Source organism: Pogoniulus pusillus, chromosome 14 (genome assembly GCF_015220805.1).
Source record: "Pogoniulus pusillus isolate bPogPus1 chromosome 14, bPogPus1.pri, whole genome shotgun sequence".
Taxonomy (NCBI): Eukaryota; Metazoa; Chordata; class Aves; order Piciformes; family Lybiidae; genus Pogoniulus; species Pogoniulus pusillus.
Window position 1 is genome coordinate 25,000,454 of NC_087277.1, and position 19,158 is coordinate 25,019,611.

General features: G+C 46.2%; 1 long non-coding RNA gene across 1 annotated transcript; it reads right to left on the reverse strand.

Annotated features, from left to right (window-relative positions):
- Positions 1-1,060: 1,060 nt before the first annotated feature.
- Positions 1,061-18,156, reverse strand: LOC135181434 (uncharacterized). Its single transcript, XR_010304878.1, has 2 exons — positions 16,982-18,156; positions 1,061-1,326 (listed from the first exon to the last, which is right to left on the reverse strand). It is a non-coding gene; the product is annotated as an uncharacterized LOC135181434 (long non-coding RNA).
- Positions 18,157-19,158: the final 1,002 nt, after the last annotated feature.

Sequence of the window (19,158 nt, forward strand, 5' to 3'; positions counted from 1 at the left end):
GATGTTAGGAAAAACTCCTTCACTGAAACGAGCTGCCAAGGGAAGTGGTTGAATCTCCATTCCTGAGAGTGTTTCAAATAGGAAGAGATGTGGTGCTGAGGGACATGGTTTGACACCAGCCTTGGCAGAGTTAGATAATGGTTGGACTCAATGACCTTAAAGGTCTTTTCCAGCCTAAATGATTCTATGATTCTGTGACTCAGGAGAACATTTTTGACCTGTAATACTTTGAGCCTGCAAACTGCATTCAGTCTTTCATTGTGCTCTCCTAAAACCTTAGAATGGACAAATACATACTTTGCACTCTTCTAAGTTTTAAGAAGTCTTCTTTCAAACCAAACCATCCTGGGATAAATCTGTCATGACTGAATTCAGAAAACACATTAAATAAGTTAACTCATTTTCACCCTTCCCAGTTTGGTAGTTGGAGTGCTTTCCTTAAAGGATTTCTCAATGCTTACCTATTCCACTATTTATCTGGGGAACAACTCCTGCTAAAGCTGCAGTTCATAGAATCATAGAATCAGTCAGTGTTGGAAGGGACCTAGTTCCAACCCCCCTGCCATGAGCAGGGACACCTCACACTAGATCAGGCTGTCTAGAGCCTCATCCAGCCTGTCCTTAAACACCTCCAGGGATGGAGCTTCAATCCTCTCCCTGGGCTATCCATTCCAGCGTCTCACAGCTCTTATGGTGACAAACCTTTTTCCTAACATCCAATCTGAATCTACCCATTTCTAGCTTAGCTCCATTTCCCCCTAGTCCTGTCACTACCTGACATCCTAAAAAGTCCCTCCCCAGCTTTCTTGTAGGCCTGCTTAAGATATTGAAAGGTCACAATAAGGTAATCTCAGAGCCTCCTCCTCTCCAAACTGAATAGCCCCAACTCAAGTCTCTTCTCATAAGAGAGATGCTGTAGCATCAGACTGGGTGTAAGGCTGAATCATTCACAGAACCAGTATCAATTCATTGAGTGGTTTTAGCTGAACTACATCACCTCATGTCTGACTCTCAGCACTTTCTGTCCTCTGGCAGTATTACGAAGGAGACTGTCTGAAAGTATTGTTTATGGACTATTGCTATAGTTAACATGAAAGAGCATTTAAAAGTTATGACACAATTATGAAGAAACAATAAAACTATAAGAAACTTTCACTGCCTGTAGCCTGAGGCATAAAATGATCTGCAGACACTTGATCTGGCTCATGGTGTAGCAGGGAGAATTTAAGGCATTCTGCAGATGGATTTACCCAAGTGTCACAGGTCCAACTGGTGCATTTTGAACAGATTGGTTCACAGCAGCCTTCAAGAACAGAAGCTGGGTTCCTTTTGAGAAAAGAAACACAGAATTGGAAGAGACCTCAAAGATCATCAAGTCCAGCCACTGACCTAACATGGCCATTAAACCATGTCCCAAAGTGCCATGTGCCCTCCAGGGATGGTGACTCCACTGCCACCCTGGGTAGCCTGTTTTAATATCTGAACACTCTTGTAGTAAAGGAATTTTAATGCTGGAAAAAGTTCTTGGTAAAAGAAGCTCAAACATGTAAAGCCTGCCAGGAAGGTGGGCAAGAGGAAGCAGAGAGGAGTTGAGTAGCAGAGAATGAAGTTGAGTAGTGCCTGCTGGCTGGAGTAAGCTCAGTAACTGACACCTGCACCAGGAGGTAACATCATAGAATCACTTTGGTTCAAAAAGACCTTTACGATGATTGAGTCCAACTTTAACTCTGCCAAGGCTGATGCTGAAACCATGTACCTCAGCACCACATCTCTGCCTCTTTGAAACACCTCCAGGGATGAGGATTCATCCACCTGCCTGGAGAACCCTTTAAGTTGAAGAGGTTTTTTTCTAATACCCAACCTAAGCCTCCCCTAGTGCAACCTGAGGCCATTTCTTCTCATCCTGTCACTTGTAACTAGAGAGCTCAACCCCCATCTTTCTCCAACCACCTTTCAGGAAGCTGTAGAGAGTGAGAAGGTCTCCCCTCAGCCTCATTTCCCCCAAACTGAACAACTTGAGTTCCCTTAGCCACTGGAGAGCTGCTCTCCAGACCTTTCACCAGCTTTGTTGCCCTTTTTTTGGGCAACTCCTGTAGTGAGGGCCCCCAAACTGAACACCTTAAAGTGTGGCCTCACCATGTAGTGAGTGCTCAGATTTCAACAGTGGCAAGGAAGAAGGGCAACAAAGCTGGTGAAGGGCCTGGAACACAAACCCTATGAGGAGAGGCTGAGGGAGTTGGGGTTGTTTAGCCTGGAGAAGAGGAGGCTCAGGGGTGACCTCATTGCTGTCTACAACTACCTGAAGGGAGGCTGTAGCCAGGTGGGGTTGGTCTCTTCTCCCAGGCAGCCAGCAATAGAACAAGGGGACACAGTCTCAAGTTGTGCCAGGGGAGGTCTAGGCTGGATGTTAGGAGGAAGTTCTTCACAGAGAGAGTGATTGGCATTGGAATGGGCTGCCCAGGGAGGTGGTGGAGGCACTGTCCCTTGAGGTCTTCAAGAAAAGCATGGATGAGGCACTTAGTGTCATGGTCTAGTTGACTGGCTAGGGCTGGGTGCTAGGTTGGACTGGATGGTCTTGGAGGCCTCTTCCAACCTGGTTGATTCTATGACTCTAAGATAAATATGTGCTGACAGCATCACTGGAACTTCATTTGGAGAAAGTCCTGACTCTGTTCTCTGCACAAGGAAAACTGGGAGAAAGCCTTACCTGGAAGCATGGGGTTTGTTTCACAACAGACAGACATCACTTCTTATCTGAGCCTAAGAGGTGACACTGAAAATTTACACAGTGATTTACCACTAATGCCTGAGAGTAAGATGCCTTTTATGTTTACAGACAGTTCTCCTTTCAATTAAATCCAGATTCTGTTGTCAGAAAAATTACCCATGCTAGTCATTAAATACTAAACCGAGCAGAGCAAAATGACTTGCAGGCTTCCCAGGTGAGACTTCATCCATTTTAGATTTCAAGCAAATAGGAAGAAGCAGCAGAGTTTGCCAAATCATCCCTCCTGCCTGATCAATAGCCTGTGTATAAAACTTGCCAGCAGACAGGGATTTCTTTCATTATAATTCTTCAGCCACTCTTAACCTCCTAAATTAAACTCCACCTATGTGCAGATGTCTCGTACTCTTGAGCACTATTTATCACAATAAACATTAAATATAAGCCTGGCTTACAACAGGGCCATAAATTGAAGTACCTGCTAGATATTTTATGTCCCATTGGTTATGAAGCTGTTCACAGTCCTGCTTCTAATTGCTCAAATGCATCACTTGAATATTTTTTTCTTGCTGAATCTGTGCATTTAAAGTATGTTCAGTGGTTGACTCACACCAAACTCCCAGAGTAAGTTCAAGTGCAGTTTGAGAGGAACTATACTAAACTTTTCCAGTTGATTTCAAACAAAACCAGACTGTAGCATCTTATACAAGTACTCTTGGATCAGTAATATGAAAAAGTGGACTTTCCACCAGCCACTTCTGCTGCCAGTCTTCCCCTTTTTGTCAGTGCTGCCTCAAAGTATGTCTCCATTAGACATTCTCTCTGCAAACAACAGGAGGGTAATAGGCTTTTAAAAGCCTTGGGCTGAAATGGAACATTCAGGTTGATATACTTGTGTTGTCATTTTAGCTTGGGGTTGAGCTGACCCTTGAAACTGACCTCTCTAAATAATTCTCATTCAGGTTTTAACCCTGCAGCCACTCAAATGTGTTGGAAATAGAGAACGCAGGATGGGTGCTAGCTCTGACCTCAGTGCTGTCCCCACAGGCCCTGGCACTGTGGATGCTAGCAGCTCAGGCCATGATGGATGCCAACCCACACTCACTCATCTGGAAACAGACATAAAATAAATCAATCCATTGAGACCTGTTGTTTTCTTGCCAGCATACCCTGTTGGGTGACAGTGACCCCTTGGCCCTTTTTGTAACAACCTTTTCCTGTTGTTATGTGAAATATGGGGGTGGCTGACCCCCCTGTTAGGCTGTGCTGTCATCCAGAGTGACCTGGACAGGCTGGAGAGCTGGGTGGAGGAGAATCTCATCACGTTAAAGAAGAGCAAGTGTAAGGTCAGGCACCTAGGGAGGAATACCCCCCCTGCACCTGTATAGGTGAGGGGTTGACTGCTGGGAAGACAGTCTGTGGCAAAAGACCTGGGACAAGGGGGTGACTGTGAGCCAGAAAAGTGCCCCTGTGGACAAAAAGGCCAACAGCATCCTGGGGTGCATCAAGAACTGTGTGACAAGTAGGCTGAGGGAGATTCTCATCCCCCTCTACTCTGCCCTGCTGAGGTCTCATTTGGAGTGTTGTGTCCATTCTCATCTCCCTGGTTCAGGAACTGTTTGAAAGGGTACAGAAAAGGACTACAAAGGTAATTAGAGGGCCAGAATATCTTTCAAAAAGAGAAGCTGAATGACTTGGTGCTTTTTAACCTAGAGTAAATGAGACTGAGGGGGAGATCTTATCAGTCATACAAACAAAGGGTGGATGCCAGGAGAATGAGGCCAGTCTTTTTTCACTGGTGTCGAGAGGTAGGACAAGAGGCAATGGGCACAAACTTGGCTATAGGAAGTTCCATGAGGATGAATTTCTTTTGGGAATGGCAGAGCACTGGAACAGGCTACCTAGAGAGGTGGTGGAGTCTCCATCTCTGGAGGCATTCAAAGCCTGTGCAGCCTGCTCTAAGTGACTGCTCTGGCAAGGAGGTTGAACTAGATGATTTCCAGAGGTGCCTTCCAACTCCCTTCACGCTGAGCTTCTGTGGTTCAGTAATTCATAGGACATTTACTGCAGATTTCTTGGGGTAATGAGTAGAGATAACACAAAAATAAATGTTGTGAGAACTCAATAATTAATGTTCCTTAATTTCCAGAAGAGTAAAGTTTCTCTGTGTCTCTACTGCTGGTTGAAGTTTAGCAAGTTAATACATCCTGTGAAGCATCACTGCTTATGATTTTCTCTCCAGCAGCTTGCTCAATTTTTTTATGCAAATACCACAATTAGGAGTAAGCTCAGTGAATATGAACACTTCTAATTACCTCCATATTGTCTTGTGATTTAAAACTGAATCTTCTCTTTAGTATTAAAGCATTTTTTTTCAAGGTACAGCACAGCCTGTTTAGCTCTTTTAGCAGGTTTAATATGGCTCACAAAGGAAACAGAAATGATGGAAGTGTCACATGCTGGATATGTGCAACCTGGATCTAAGTGTCTCTAGTTAGGAGATATATCCTCCACCCTCTTCTTCAGCATTGCTTTTTCAGTCAATTTCTCCAGCAAGGTCAATGTCCTGCAGCTCCAAGACTACTGCCCCTACTCTCAATCACATCACCTTTGCTCTTGGCTTTTCCATCCGTCACACAGAATCATAGAATCACAGAATCAACCAGGTTGGAAGAGGCCTCCAAGCTCAGCCAGTCCAACCTAGCACCCAGCCCTAGCCAGTCAACTACACCATGGCACTAAGTGCCTCATCCAGGCTTTACTTGAACACCTCCCTCCAGGGACAGTGACTCCACCACCTCCCTGGGCAGCCCATTCCAATGCCAATCACTCTCTCTGACAACAACTTCCTCCTAACATCCAGCCTAGACCTCCTCTGGCACAACTTGAGACTGTGTCCCCTTGTTCTGTTGCTGGCTGCCTGGCAAAAGAGACCAACCCCACCTGGCTACAGCCTCCCTTCAGGTAGCTGTAGACAGCAATGAGTCTGTCCTGAGCCTCCTCTTCTGCAGGCTGCACACCCCCAGCTCCCTCAGCCTCTCCTCATAGGGTTTGTGCTCCAGGCCCCTCACCAGCTTTGTTGCCCTTCTCTGGACACCTTCCAGCACCTCAACATCTCTCTTGAATTGAGGAGCCCAGAACTGGACACAGCACTCAAGGTATGGCCTGACCAGTGCTGAGTACAGGGATAGAATAACCTCCCTTGTCCTGCTGGCCACACTGTTCCTGATCCAGGCCAGGATGCCATTGGCTCTCTTGGCCACCTGGGCACACTGCTGCCTCATCTTCAGCTACTACCTACCAGCATTCCCAGGTCCCTTTCTTCCTGGCTGCTCTTCAGCCACTCTGTCCCCAGCCTGTACTGCTGCTTGGGGTTGTTGTGGCCAAAGTGCAGAACCCTGCACTTGGCCTTGTTCAATCTCATCCCATTGGCCTCTGCCCACCCATCCAGCCTGTCCAGGTCCCTCTGCAGGGCTCTCCTACCTTCAGTTTTGAAAGCAGAAGGGCTTCTTACCATTTTAAGGCATTAAAGGTCACCAGCACCACGCATAAGCACAGTGGGGCAGCAGGAAACAAAGGCAGACTGCTCCATCCCTTTGCTCCTGTGGGAGGGTGATGTAGAGTGATACCTGGATGGGATGCAAGGCTCAGACATGGCTGTCATGAGCTGCATTAGCCCTCTGCATGGCACTGGCAAAGCTTCTGCTTCACAGCCTTTTAAAGGGTGCTGTACAGGGACCCCTGGCTGATGTTCTTCACCCACATAGACCTGATTCAGGATAATCATAAAATCAACCAGGTTGGAAGAGACCTCCAAGACCATCCAGTCAAACCTATCACCCAACCCTGTCCAATCAACTAGACCATGGCACTAAGTGACTCATCCAGGCTTTTCTTGAACACCTTCAGGGATGGCAACTCCACCACAGGATCACAGGAAGTCAGGGGTTGAAAAGGACCCAAAGTGATCATCAAGTCCAACCCCCCTGGCAGAGCAGGACCATAATTTAGCTCAGGTCACATAGGAACACATCCAGAACACCTCCCTGGCCAGCCCATTTCAATGGCAAATCACTCTCTCAAGGATCATTTCTAGAGTCAGTCTAGAGAACTGTTACCACATCAGATCCCTTTGCCAGCCTTCCCAAAATGTTGGCACTCTCACTGAAATTCCCAGTGGTTAACAACTGCATGTCAAAACCACTGCAGAATTTGACCACAGCCTATCAATGCATTCAGATAAGGCCAGGGGCTTTCAGCTGTCTCAGAAGGGCAGCTGTCATAGAATCAACCAGGTTGGAAGAGACCTCCAAGATCAGCCAGTCAAACCTATCCCCCAGCCCTAACCAATCAACTAGACCATGGCACTAAGTGCCTCATCCAGTCTTTTCTTGAAGACCCCCAGGGATGGTGCCTCCACCACCTCCCTGGGCAGCCCATGTCCATTGGAGCCTCTTTGTGGCTCCTTTGCTGGCACAGTACAACCCTCAGCTGCCCATGCTTCTGACTCCATCACCCTGTTACCTCTCATAACCACCATCACACAGAGACAGGCATCTCGGTCAAGAGGACTGCAAAACAAGGTTGAATGAATGCTAATGTGCAGATGGCTTTACTAAACACATTCCATGGCTTCTGCTGGATGCACCCTATCACCTCTTACCCCCAACCCCACCACAGCACACAGACATGCTACTAAGGTGAGCACTTTGAAACAAGCACCCATGAGAAATTCAAAGCAAACAGGATCTTAGGGCCACTGGGATGCTCAGAGGGCTGGAGCACCTCTCCTGTGGGGACAGACTGAAAGAGTTGGGGCTGCTCAGTCTGGAGAAGAGGAGGCTCCCAAGTGACCTTATTGTGGCCTTTCAGTATCTGAAGGGGGCTATAAAAAAAAGCTGGGGAAGGACTTTTCAGGATATCAGGGAGTGACAGGACTGGGGGGAATGGAGCAAAGCTGGAGATGGGTAGGTTCAGGCTGGACGTGAGGAGGAAGTTGTTGAGCATGAGAGTGGTGAGAGGCTGGAATGGGTTGCCCAGAGAGGTGGTTGAGGCCCCATCCCTGGAGATGTTTAAGGCCAGGCTGGATGAGGCTGTGGCCAGCCTGCTCTAGGGTAGGGTGTCCCTGGGCATGGCAGGGGGGTTGGAACTGGCTGATCCTTGTGGTCCCTTCCAACCCTGACCGATTCTGTCATTCTATGATCTCTGATACCAAATCTGTAGCTTAAACTATGGGCAACCCTGCTGAATTAATGGCACCCAAATCTGCATGCAAACCAGGATAATTTTAAAGAAATCCAATTAATTATTCAGGATCTTGTGCTATTATTATGTTAATATTATACTTCACAGGCTTTTCTAAGTTTGTGCTGTCATCATTTCTCATATTCATGGCTTAAGATCATTTTTTAAAAATTAATTGTATGCAATAGGGCTCATAAGGAAATCACAGCATGGTCTAGCCTGGAAGGGACCTCAAGGAACATCCAGCTCCAACCCCCTGCTATAGGCAGGGACACCTCCCACTAGAGCAGGTTGCTCATTGCCTCATCCAACCTGCCTTTAAACAGGAAGGGAGCAGCCACAGGCTCCCTGGGCAACCTGTGCCAGTGTCTCACCACCCTCACTGGAAAGAACTTCCTCCTAACACATAGTCTAGATCTCCCCTCTGCCAGTTTAAACCCATTATCCCTCGTCCTGTCATTACAATACCTTGTTGGTAGCCCCTCCCCAGGCTTCCTTTAGAGTCCTTTCAGATTCTAGAAGGCCACTATAAAGTCCTCTTGAATCCCTCTCTTCTCCAGACTGAAGAGCCCCAACTCTTGTAGCCTGTCATAGCAGAGCTGCTGCAGCCCTCTGAGCATCTTTGTGGCCCTCCTCTGGACTCGCTCCAACAGCTCCATGTCCCTCTTGTGTTGAGGGCTCCAGAACTGTACACTTAAAATCATAGAATCAACCAGGTTGGAAGAGACCTCCAAGATCATCCAGTCCAACCTAGCACCCAGCCCTAGCCAGTCAACTAGACCATAGCACTAAATGCCTCAGCCAGGCTTTTCTTGAACACCTCCAGGGATGGCAACTCCACCACCTCCCTGGGCAGCCCATTCCAATGCCAATCACTCTCTCTGGCAACAACTTCCTCCTAACATCTGGCCTAGACGTCTCCCAGCACAGCTTCAGTCTGTGTCCCCTTCTTCTGTTGCTGGCTGCCTGGCAGAAGAGACCAACCCCACCTGGCTACAGCCTCCCTTCAGGTAGTTGGAATGAGCTGTCCAGGGAGATGGTGGAGTCACCCTCCTGGAGGTGGTGAAGAAAAGCCTGGATGAGGCACTTGGCTGTGGTTTAGTTAATGAATAAGTTGGCCATGGTTTAGTTAATTAGAAGGTATTAAGTGACAGGTTGGACTCAATGATGTTGAAGGCCTTTTCCAACCTGGTTAAGTCTGTGAGGGCCAATGTGTGCCTACTGGCACCCACTACCTGAGAATGCTTCCCAGGACTCTTCCCTGGAGCACTGTACAGGGAAAATCTCACAGGTGGAAAGCGAGCCTGCAGTAAGAGCACTAGGTATGAATCAGCTTTAAATTGATGTATTTTGAATGCTGATGCTTTATGATATGAGGACACTGTGAAAAGAAGATTACTATTTTAATCAGCTCTCTTATTGGCTTTTCCCAAAATCATAGCAGCAATAAAGATGAAGGTTTGCAGAGAATCAATTTTAGTCCTCTGTTTTATGCTGACCCTTCCTGACATCTGAGATTCTGCAACATTGGAGGCTGACATTATTAGTTGTTCAGCTCTATCAAACTGGAAATTTCACCTTATTAAAATGCAGTTGCTATGGAAACCCTCCAGTTCCATGGTTTTTTTTGCTTGCAGGCCGTGGAGCAAAAATCTTAGCACCAATATACAAGTCAATGCACGTCATTTTAAAGTACCTTCTTGGTGCTTGGATGCTCTTAAAATGAAAGGGGAAAAAATACCAATAAGAAGTATAAGTTGTTGCACTTTATCTTAATGTACTGGAAAGAGTGAAAGATGCTTTTCAACAATTATCTTGGGTTTATGCCACAGAGAAATAGTACCTAGACAGAGACTGCTTCTGAAATTGCCTTTCTTTTTCTCCAACACTTCTAGAGGCCCAGTTCCTGTCTCCTCTTTTATTCATGCTTAACAATTTGAATATTTTTATTTTAATAACTTTGTCCTTGGGGTTTGAAGGTCTCTTTTCTTCCTTTAGGACTCTGGGAACCTCACTTTTCAGATGTGTGTCATGCTGTTCTGCTTTATGACAAGGGAAAGGGGCATTCACACTCACCAGTGAAACACACAAACTGATGAGCCATGTGCCTAGGGTGTAGAAGAAACCTCGAGTAGAGCAGGAAGCAAACCACACAACACTGCAGACCAACCTTCATTCACTTCCCTGTGTTAACATTATTTGCTGGAATGGCTTTTCTTAAAGTTTTATTTTACCTTCTGCCATTGAGGTCAGGAATATTTATTCACCTTACATCCTTCACTTCAGTAACGTGCACAAAAGAGAAGACAACAGCCCACAGAACTGGGCAGTCATCACCACTGAGAACTGGACCACAGGATGCCAGGGGTTGGAAGGGACCCAAAGAGATCATCGAGTCCAACCCCACTGCCAGAGAAGGACAATCCTATCTAACACAGCTCACAGAGGAACACATCCAGACAGGCCTTGAAAGTCTCCAGAGAAGGAGACTCCACAACCTCTCTGGGCAGCCTGTTCCAGTGCTCTGGGACCCTTACAGTAAAGAAGTTCCCCCTTGTGTTGAGGCAGAACCTCCTGTGTTGCAGCTTACACCCATTGCTGCTTGTCCTATCCCAGGGAGCAAGTGAGCAGAGCCTATCCCCCCACCCCTTTCTTGACCAGCCCTCAGATGCTTATAAACATTTATTAAATCCCCTCTAAGTCTTCTCTTCCCCAGACTAAAAAGCCCCAGGTCCCTCAGCCTCTCCTCATCAGGCAGTCATCCAATCCCCTAAGCATCCTCATAGCCCTCTGCTGGACCCTCTCCAGCAGATCCCTGTCCCTCTTAGACTGAAGAGCCCAAAACTGAACACAGTATTCAAGATGAGGTCTCACCAGGACGGAGTAGAGGGGGAGGAGAACCTCCCTTGATCTGCTGGACACATTCCTCCTAATACATCCCAGGATCCCTTTGGCCTTCTTGGCCACAAGGGCACATTGCTGTGCCATGGTTAATTTGTTATCCACCAGCACTCCCAGGTCCCTCTCCACAGGGCTGCTCTCCAGATCACCTCCCAGCCTGTACTGGTGCAGTTTATTATCCCTCCCCAGGTGCAGGACTCTGCACTTGTCCCTGTTGAACCTCATCTGGTTCCTCTGTTCCCAGCTCTCAGTCTGTCCAGGTCCCATTGGATGGCTGCACAGCCTGCAGCTGTCTCAGCCAAGCCTCCCAGCTTGGTGTCCTCAGCAAACTCGCTGAGCAGACTCTGTCTGTCTGTGCCCTCATCAATGTCATTGATGAAGATGCTGACAGCACCAGACCCAGCACTAATCCCTGGGGGATTCCACTGGTCACAGCTCTCCAGCTGAACCTGGCACCATTGATCACCACTCTTTGAACTCTGTCTTGTATCCAGTTCCTAATCCACTTCACTGTCTGCTTTTCCATCCCACACTTCCCGAGCTTGCTCACTAGGATGCCATGGGAGACAGTGTCAAAAGCCTTGCTAAGGTCAAGGTCTCTCTGAATCTACCCATTCAGTTATGCCATCATAGAATGCTATCAGGTTAGTCAAGCATGATTGGACTCATGGCTGGACAGCTAAGCTCTTACCCACAGCTTTAGTGCAGATTTTCTGGGTATGTAGTGACTCTACAGGATATGTTCTGGGTCAGAGGAAAGGTTTGCCATCTTATTCTCAGCCTGGCTAATAGTAGATGGCTAAGAACAAACAAATGGCAGTGTTGCATTTCTAATGTATTGTTATAGCCTTCAGCAACCTGAAGTTCAGGATCCAGAACAGACTTCCCCTGCTATATTTTTGTCTAAGGTGTGGTTTAGTCAGGTCTATGTTTTACACCAACCAAGCCACCTTGTTAGAATCACAGATTCATTTCTGTTGCTAAACACCTCTAAGACTGTAAAGTCCAAGCATCAACTCAACACCACCATTGCCACTAAAACATGTCCTGAAACATCACATCTACATGTTTTTTGAACACCTCCAGGGATGCTGACTCCACCAGCTCCCTGGGCAGCCTGGACAGCACTGTCTGACCAATCTTTTAATATAAAAAAAAATCCCAATATCCAATCTAAACCTGCCCTGGTGCAACTTGAGGCCACTTCCTCTCATGACTAAGGAGAGGAAACCAACACACCCAGCTCAAAACAATCTCCTTTGCCATTGGAATGGGCTGCCCAGGGAGGTGGTGGAGTCACTGTCCCTGGAGGTGTTTGATAGGAGACTGGATGAGGCACTTAGAGCCATGGTCTAGTTGACTGAATAGAGCTGGGTGCTAGGTTGGACTGGATGAGCTTGGAGGTCTCTTCCAAGATGGCTGATTCTGTGATTCCTTTTAGGGAGTTGTAGAGAGCAAGGTCTCCTTTCAGCCTCCTTTTTTCCAGAATAAGCAATCCTAATTCTCTCATCCACTTCGATGCCCCAAACCTTTCCAGAGGACTGTATGAAGAACCTCACCAGTTTTCCATTTGCCATCTGGTCCTGCCTTGCACGAGTCAGCATGAAGTCACACATGAGGTGTGCAATCCACCTTCTTCACAGGCTCATAACTTCATAAACCTTTGCTCCATCATTCCTGGGCTACTGATTATGGGCAAGTCACTGCAATTCTCCATTCTGCTATATCTCACCTCAAAGCAGCAATAATGAGAGCTTTCTCTTCTCAGAGAATACTTCTCTATACACACTAAAGAAATGGCAGTACTAAAGTTAAATTAATAACCAAAGCTTATGTCCATGGGTTGGTACTGAGACGAGAAGCTTCCCAGATCCCAGTACCCCTGTAGCTGGTGTGACATCCACTTTGGGCAGGAAGGGAAGAGGGCTGGCCAGACCCATGTGGTAGTGGTAAAAACCTTTTAAAGAAAGCTTTCCACGTGGGAAGCTCACTCAGCATGGCAGAGAGTGAGCCTGAAGAGTAGGGAATCTGGAACAGTGGGGCCACACCAGTGCTTCAGCATTTAGATATGTCCATCACAACATTGGTTTTTGAGTTATAATTGTCAGCAGCCCAGCGAAGCAACCAAATCTAAACCAGCAGTGACTGGGTCCAGATGAAGGGAAGGAAAGCAGCAGAGAGAATATGAGATGGGTGAAGGTTCTGTGCAGTAAAAGCAGCCTACAGGGCCACTGAAGAGAGAGCAAAGAAACAATCTCCTTGGCCATTGGAATGGGCTGCTCAGGGAGGTGGTGGAGTCACCATCCCTGGAGGTGTTTAATAGGAGACTGGATGAGGCATTTAGTGCCATGGTCTAGTTGATTAGATAGGGCTGGGTGCTAGGTTGGATTGAATGATCTTGGAGGTCTCTCCCAACCTGGTTGATTCTATGATCTTAGAGGTCTTTTCCAACCACAACAATTCTAAGACTTTAAGACACCAAACAGTAGAAAAGCTCCACAAACATCCATCCAAAGCATGGTTGAGCCAGCAGAAAGGCTTCCAAGTCAATACTGAGAAGCAGAGCTGTTCAAAAAGATTGCTTTTTGATTCTTTTCTGACTACTGTTATTCAAACTGATGTAGTAATGATATTTAACATTTTAAGAGGGGCAAGTTAGTTCTATATTTTAGAAGAAAATACAGGGCAAGTTTAACCCCAGTAATGTTAATTGTGTCATGCTCAAGGCTTCATTGCTTGGAGGTCTCCAGGACCTTTAATGTGCTTGCACTACCCCAATTAACATGAAATTACTTCATTATTAGCAAGTAGATGCATTGAAGACCTATTAAAATGGATGAGTTGCATAGTAGTAACCTACACTGGGACTTAGTTGTTCCCCTCTACATTCTGCTTAAATAACTGCTGGAAAGAATGCAACAGATGAAGGAAAAATATTCTTAGCTACAGACATAAGGAATTCATTTTATGAAATGCTTCTTTTCTCATTTCTGTGTTTCTAGTTTGACTCCAGCTTGACGATTCTCACTGCTTTTAAATTGATTCTAATTAATTTCATAGTGCTTTACTTTGCCAGCAAACTGCCTCCCAGATTTTGATTTTTCAGTTAAATAAAACTGGCCTCTTTTCCAAAGGATTTTATGGCTTATCTACATCCTTTTTCAGAGTAGTCATTGCTCTCTTGGCTACTGAAATGCTGTCTTGCAGAAAGGAAGGTGAGACAGGCTGCCACAGCTTAATCAACTACCCTACCCCCTGGACTCGAATTTAGAAGTGATTTCCTTGTCCTCCTTATTCTATGGCCCTATAAAACCAGCATTAGGGCTTCAAGAGAAGAGTCAGAGGTATGATCCCTGGCCTTAGGCTGCTGTTTCAGCCTGGACAAGATACACATTAAGATGTTCCCTTGTCTGCTACTTTGTCTATTGGCTCCACAGGCTGGTTTCTGTGGATACTATACAAAACTGCCCCCCAATGCATTACATATAATGCATAGCTACTGCTCAGTCATGGATCTGGGGGAAAGAAATGCTGATGGCTGGACACTGTCACTCTCTTTTAGTGGTACTTAGGCTTCCTTTGCAGTCTTCAGCCATTGGGCATTGCAGTGGTGCTCTCATCATCTCAAAACTCCTACATACACTTCCTCTTATTAGATCTTAAGCCTTAAGTTAGGCCACCCCAGGGAGACTTCTAGATTTGTTTGATATTCAAATATTCATTTGTTAATGCTCACTCCTAACTGAGTGCCTTGACAAATGAGTTATATCTGCCCTCCCTGATACAGTAAAAATGATTATTTCTATATTAATACATTCATATTCCAACAACTGGGGAGGCCCTAATAGCCAAGCTCCCCACCTAAGCACACCTTATAACTGTGAGCTAAGAACATCTCCCTGGGAATTGAGAGAGTGTGGGTTGAGACTTTTCCCCCCCTTCTCTCAGGAGGCTGGATCTAGAGATAAGGTGAGTGGACATTCAGGTCTGGTGATCCCATCATGAGGCAAGCACGATCAAACACTGCAAGTGCATCACTGGTGGCATGGCCTCATGCCATCGTGTGTGAGCTCAACAAGCCAAAACCTCACAGTACTGAGCAGCAGATGATGGGGGACTAGAGATGTTTCAGAGGGATATCATTGCACCATGCAGCTGCCTGCCTTTTGCATATTTACTCTGCCAGTGACTATAACATTGTCATTTTATTCCTTGCTCACTTTAGAATTGGCTATACAAAAGGAGTAGAAGTAAGATTTTGCTTCCTGTTCCTTAATTTCTAGGTACATTCCTATATAGTTCTGAATTTTAACCTTCCTTTTGCTGAGATTCAGTTACAGGACTCCAAAGTACTCCTCCAGACACTTCCTATGTTGTGGCTTTACTGCTTGACTGTGCATTGACCTTGCACTTGTGTTAATGTCACAGAAACACTCAGGTTGGAAAAGACTCCCTGGATCCAAGCAATATCCCTACTCTACAAGGTTCACCCTTAAACCATATCCTCAAGCATCACATCCAAATGACTTTTAAGCACTTCCAGGGTTAGTGACTCAACAACCTCCCTGCACAGCCCATTCCAATGCCAGACCACTCTTGCTGGGGAAAAAAGTTTCCTAATGTTCAGTCTAAACCTACCCAGTCACAGCTTGAGGTCATTCCCTCTTGTTCTATCACTAATTACCTCCAAGAAGAGACCAGCAGCAGCCCTTCCACAATATCCTTCCAGGTAGCTGTAGACAGTGATGAGGTCTCCCCTCAGCCTCCTCTTCTTCCAACTTAACCACCCCCAAAACCCTCAGTTGATCTTCATAAGATTTATTTTCCAGGCCCTTCACCAGCTTCATTGCCCTCCTCTGCACTCGCTCCAGCACATCCACATCCTTCTTGTAACGAGGTGCCAAAAACTCTGTCCCTATGTACATTTTGTCCCTTTTCTCATACACATTACAGTCAATGCATGTCTCCTTCCCCTATCCCTTGCCCAGAACACATCCAATTGCTGCAGGTCCTCAGATCCCCAAGCAGAACACAGCTTCTCTGCTTTCTGTATCCTTCACTAGTTATCATTAATCCCTTAGCGCTTTCCTTTGCTCTGGTATTTCACAGAAGAGTTTATATACTGCAAATTGCCTCCTGCCTCCCTTTCCCTTCAGTTACCATCTGTTCTGCATTATCCTCAAATGTTCTTTGCAGTTCAACAAACTTCCACTAAAAACATGGGCTAGTTCCCTTCCCTTCTTCACTCTAAATCTGGCTCTGTATAAAGTCTGTGTGCAGCTGCTCAGTACTTGCTTGGAGGTTTATCTGCTGCCTCAAGGCTTTGTTTGCCATCCCTGTAATCCCTCACTCAGTTTCTTGATGCTGTATTCCCCTTTTTCTTTCTAGAATGAAAGGGTGAGGAATAAGTGCACCTACAGACTCTCTGAGGACCTGCAACCCCATCCAGCCTCTGCTATTTCCATTGAGTTGGCTATCAGAGCAGGCATCCTTTCAGCTTGTGTTATGAACTCAGTTGCCTAGTCAGGCACTCAGTGACATTCTACAAGCTGCCAGGTGAAATATTTCTGTGCTTTAACATTTGCTTCATCAGAACATTTTCTTCCCTTGCCAATGTGACTTTTTACTTCATCCTGAACTGTAAGAGGTAGTGATTTCCTCTGTAACGTTTCAGGCTTCTGGGGGCCACCTCTAACTAAATGCTACAAAGATCCACATAGCCACAGGTTCATTCCTGATGTGGCTGTTTCTGTCCAGCAGTGTTTCTGCAGCCACTCTTCAGGTAGTTGTAGACACCTGAAGCATGCAAGCTAGCACAGCTTCACTAAAGGAACTGAGTTCAAGTCTGTACAGACATTTGGCAGCACTGGCCACAGTCAGTTACTCTTTCCTTCACTGCTGGCAGTGGTCACTTGCTCAAGCAGTGATGCACAACATATTTCTACTCCAAAAGTATCTTGTTTGTACCGATAGCACCAACAGTGTTCTTACCCAGGTGTCCCCAGCACTCACCATTACCAAAGATATCAGCTTCAGACTCATAGCCTGCACTACTCTCTTGGCCCTGTCTGAGCAGTGAGGACCCAGGAAAGTTGGAGGTGAACTACATACCTTCTCTTCTCTGCAGCCAGGGGTACTTCTGCTTGGTCTCCTCTTCAAAGTGCTGGAGCAAGGCACAGCTGGTCAGGGTGTGAGGGTATGCAAGGCCTTACACGTGCAAAGGAGAAAGTGGCATGGCATTGCCTGGCCAAGTGCTAACAAAGCATTGCTGAAGCACTTCACAGCATGGAGCTGTTGGGACTGGCGAGGAGAAGCATTAAGCATAAGGGAGAAAAAGGAGCAGCTGAGAGCCTCATGAGCCTTAAAGATCTTCTCCAAACACATACAGCTGGGTTGACTTCTCTGCTGCTCAGCAGTGAGGGTGCTATCTGCAGGACTGTGGCATCACACATCACTGGCAGGCTGGCTGCACTTTCAAGAAGCCAGAAGTGAGAACAGCAGGGTCATGGTCCCAGCTCACAGAATGAGGTCCAGCCCTGCCCAGCTGAAAGGCGGCAGCACCACTCAGTACGAGTCCAGAGCACAAAGCATTGCTGTGGATTGCCACTGGTTTGGATAGTTTAACTACTTTGGTTTATCTTATGAATAAATAGCTCTCTGAAAGTGTCACAGATGTTTGGATTCAACAGTTCTGAGTCAGAAGATCTGTAGGTATACCTCTGAGCAGCTCCACAGGCAGAACAAGCACCTTCCACCTCTTCCCTAACCACACAAAAAATAGCCATCTGGTTTCATTGGTTCTCTCTTATTTTCAGTTCTCCTCACGCCTTGGGCAGGTTGTTAGCCTTAAAGAGTCTCCACACCCTGAGGAACTAGAAGTGCATGACTGTAGTCCATGATACCAGTAGATGAAGATCCAAAGGCTGCAGCTCTGCTTCCTGGGGCAGTGCCCCAACCCAAAGATGTTGTGAGGACCTGCGTACCAGGACAGACTAAGACCCACGATGTCTTGCAAAGGCTGACCACAGACTCTGATTTGACAGCATGTGATGTCAAACAGCTTTTCAGGAAGTGGAAGGCTCCAGCTATATTATTCCAGGACAGATGGGATAGCTCAGATGGGATAGCAGATGGGCAAGCTGCCCAGAGAGGTTGTAGAGTCTCCTTCTCTGAAGAGATTCCAAAACTACCTGGATGTTGCAATCCTGGGCAACCTGCTCTAGGTGACTCTAGTTTAGCAAGGCAGCTGGACTGGATGATCTCCAGAGGTGCTTTTCAAGTTCCAACATTCTGTGATAAAACAGATAAAATATAGATGTTTCTTTTAAACATAAATCATCATCCACCTTTAATCTCCACCTGTATCATATGCTGAAGCCATTTCTGTGCCTTACCTTCTGATATCTGATGGGCTCCATGGGTGGAAAAGGGGAATCAAAGGAGCCATTTCAAAAGCTTTCAGTGCTATCCCTGCTGAAACTTCAGTGTTAGGGCTCAGTGACACAGGTGCTGATTTCTCCAGGCCAGGGTCTCCCAGAATTCCATCAGAAAGTTAGCTAATGCTTGGACCTGACGATCTCAAAGGTCTTTTCCAACCACAGTGGTTCTCTGAACCTGCAAACGAAATGCAGATGTAACACCACAAACAGATTTGGGGTTGCAGTTTAGAGTAGAAAGAGTTCTTCATTTCAGGAAAACAGACATAGAATGTGCCATACAAAAGCAAAGCCCCTCACAAAAGCCCAACAAATTAGCCCTGGCACCTAAATGCATCAGGTTTGTTTGCACTGTAGGAAGAGTGCTTGTCAAAGGCACAAAGCTTGTAGGGATGTGCTCACAACTACTTCCCATAGACCATTCCTTAGCATGAAGTTGATAGAATTTGCAAAGATTTCCAGAAGCTGGAGATTAGTGGTGGCCTGGCCAAAAACATGACCTGGAATTGTTCTAAGTGCTGCAAGGGAGAACTCTTCTCTGCTTGCTGAAGATAGCTGAGCAATTTGTGCCACAATCAGGATCATTGTGTTAGAGGGGAAATCTAGCTCTCAAGAACTCTGCTGGAGGAAAAGGATTTATTTCTCCTTTCACATATCACTTTAAGAATGATTCTTTTCTTTTTGGGAGTTGCATCTAGAATTCTTTTTCTGCAGCATTTGAGAGGCCACAAGTGAAAGGTGCTTTAGAACACAAAAATGACTGCAACATACTAAAGTTTATGTCTCATTCAAAGGCTTTTCAATGAAAAAAAAAAACAAAACCCAAACCTCCAATCCCCTCAGCTCATAATT